The following is a 3010-nucleotide window of genomic DNA, read 5'->3' on the forward strand; positions in this document are numbered from 1 at the left end:
GCATTCTTCATTCACAAGAAGGATCAACTCTCTTCTATTAACATCAATTACAACTCTTGCTGTGGCTAGGAAGGGTCTTCTAAGGATGAGGGATTCATCTTCATCCCTCCTAGTGTCTAGGATTATGAAATCAGCAGGGAAGTAAAGGCCTTCAACCTTCACTAGCACGTCCTCTACTAGTCTATAAGCCTTTTTCATAGATTTATCTGCCATCTCCAATGAGAATTTGGCAGCCTGTACCTCATAGATTCCCAGTTTTTACATTATAAAGAGTGGCATCATGTTTATCCCTGACACCAGGTCACACAGAGCTTTTTCAAAGGTCATGGTGCCTATGGTACAGGGTATTAAGAATTTACCAGGATCATGTTTCTTTTGAGGTAAATTTTTCTGAACCAATGTATTCAGTTCATTGGTGAGCAAGGGAGGCTCTTCCTCCCAAGTCTCATTACCAAACAGTATGGCATTCAGCTTCATGATTGCTCCTAAATATTGGGCAACTTGCCCTGCAACAATGTCTTCATCCTCTTCAGAAGATGAATAATCATTAGAGCTAATGAATGGTAAAAAGAGGTCCAAGGGAATCTCTATGGTCTCTGTATGAGCCTCAAATTCCTTTGATTCCTCATTAGGGTATTCCTTACTGGCCACTGGATGTTCCCAGAGGTTTTCCTCATTGGGATTCACGTCCTCCTCCTCCTCTAAGGTTTTGGCCATGTTGATTATATCAATGGCCTTGCACTCTCCTTTGGGATTCTCTTCTGTATTGCTTGGGAGAGTGCTAAGAGGAATTTCAGTAACCCTTTTACTCAGCTGGCCCACTTGTGCCTCCAAATTTCTAATGGAGGATCTTGTTTTAGTCATGAAACTAAGAGTGGCCTTAGATAGATCAGAGACTATGTTTGCTAAGCTAAAAGGATTCTGCTCAGAATGCTCTGTCTGTTGCTGAGGTGATGATGGGAAAGGTTTGCTATTACTAAACCTGTTTCTTCCACCATTGTTATTATTGAAGCGTTGCTTCTGTTGATTCTTCCATGAAAAATTTGGATGATTTTTCCATGAAGGATTATAGGTGTTGCCAAAGGCTTCACCCATGTAATTCACCTCTGCCATTGCAGGGTTCTCAGGATCATAAGCTTCTTCTTCAGAAGATGCTTCTTTAGCACTGTTGGATGCATTTTGTAATCCATTCAGACTCTGAGAGATCATATTGACTTGTTGGGTCAATATTTGTTATGAGCCAGTATGGCATTCAGAGCATCAATTTCAAGAAATCCTCTATTTTGAGGCGTCCCATTAGTCACAGGATTCCTCTCAGAGGTATACATGAACTGGTTATTTGCAACCATTTCAATAAGTTCTTGAGCTTCTACAGGCGTTTTCCTTAGGTGAATGGATCCACATGTAGAGTGGTCCAGTGACATCTTGGAAAATTCAGGCAGACTATCATAGACTATATCTAATGTGGTCCATTCTGAAAGCTTGTCAGAAGGACACTTTTTGGTCAGCTGCTTGTATCTTTCCCAAGCTTCATAGAGGGATTCACCTTCTTTCTGTCTGAAGGTTTGAACATCCACTCTAAGCTTGCTCAGTTTTTGAGGAGGAAAAAACTTGGCTAAGAAAGCCGTGACCAGCTTATCCCAAGAGTCCAGGCTATCTCTGGGTTGTGAGTCCAACCATGTTCTAGCTCTGTCTCTTACAGCAAAAGGGAAAAGCATAAACTTGTAGACTTCAGGATCAACTCCATTGGTCTTAAGAGTATCACAGATGTGCAAGAACTCAGTTAAAAACTGATAACGGTCTTTTGATGGAAGTCCATGAAACTTGCAGTTTTGTTGCAGTAGAGAAACTAATTGAGGCTTTAGCTCAAAATTGTTTGCTCCTATGGCAGGGATTGAGATGCTTCTTCCATAAAAGTTGGAAGTTGGTGTAGTAAAATCACCAAGCATCTTCCTTGCATTGTTGTTTGGTTCGGCCATAATTATTTTTTTTGCTGCTTCCTTTTCGAAAATTTTAGTGAGGTCCTCTTCAGAGTTTTGTGCTTTAGCTGCTCTTAGCTTCTTCTTCAGAGTCCTTTCAGGTTTAGGATCAGCTTCAACAAGTATGCGTTTATCCTTGTTCCTGCTCATATGAAAGAGAAGAAAACAAAGAAAATATGGAATCCTCTATGTCACAGTATAGAGATTCCTTAAGGTGTCAGAGGAAAACAAGAATGGAAGGCTTAGGTAGCTAAGGAAGAATTCGAACACACAAAGGGAGATGGAGTTCGAATTGACAATGGAGGAGGAATCTTAGTGTTTAAATAGAAAAAGATAAGAGAATGGGGAGAATTTTTGAAAATTTTAATTAAAATTCAAAATAATTAGTTAAATAAAAAAATTTTGAAAAAAGGTTAATGTTTTTCGAAAATTAAAAGTGAAAAAGTGGTTAGGTGGTTTTGAAAAAGATAAGAAATAAATTTGAAAAAGATAAGAAGTTAAAAAGATTTTGAAATCATGGATTTTTTTTAAAAAGATATGATTTGAAAAAGATATGTTTGAAAAGATATAATTGAAATTTATTTTGAAAAAGATTTGAAAAGGAAATTAAAAAGATTTGATTTTTGAAAAAGATATGTTTGAAAATATATGATTTTGAAAAAGATATGATTGAAAATATTTGATTTGAAAAAGATTTCTTTTTGAAAAATTATGAAGATTTGAAAAATATTTGATTTGAAAACAAAATTCCTCTCCTTGTGTCATCCTTGCGTTAAACGCCCAGGAGCTGCATATTTTGTGCGTTTAACGCCAATTACTGCATGGTTTGGGCGTTTAAATGCCCAGCTAGGTACCCTGGCTGGCGTTTAAATGCCAGTTTTCCTTCTTCACTGGGCGTTTTGAACGCCCAGCTTTTTCTCTGTAATTCCTCTACTTTATGTTCTTGGATATTCATTTTGCTAAATCCTTTATTCAAGAAGACATATTTTCAATTTTGAAAAACAACAAAATGAGTCAAAACATATAATTCT

The 3010-nt window shown here is 37.2% G+C and overlaps 1 non-coding gene across 1 annotated transcript; it reads left to right on the forward strand.

Moving 5' to 3' along the window:
* Positions 1-1478: 1478 nt before the first annotated feature.
* Positions 1479-1586, forward strand: LOC130952808 (small nucleolar RNA R71). The gene has a single exon (XR_009074984.1). It is a non-coding gene; the product is annotated as a small nucleolar RNA R71 (small nucleolar RNA).
* The last annotated feature ends 1424 nt before the right edge of the window (positions 1587-3010 follow it).

The sequence above is a fragment of the Arachis stenosperma genome, chromosome 9 (assembly GCF_014773155.1).
Source record: "Arachis stenosperma cultivar V10309 chromosome 9, arast.V10309.gnm1.PFL2, whole genome shotgun sequence".
In the NCBI taxonomy this organism is placed as follows: domain Eukaryota; kingdom Viridiplantae; phylum Streptophyta; class Magnoliopsida; order Fabales; family Fabaceae; genus Arachis; species Arachis stenosperma.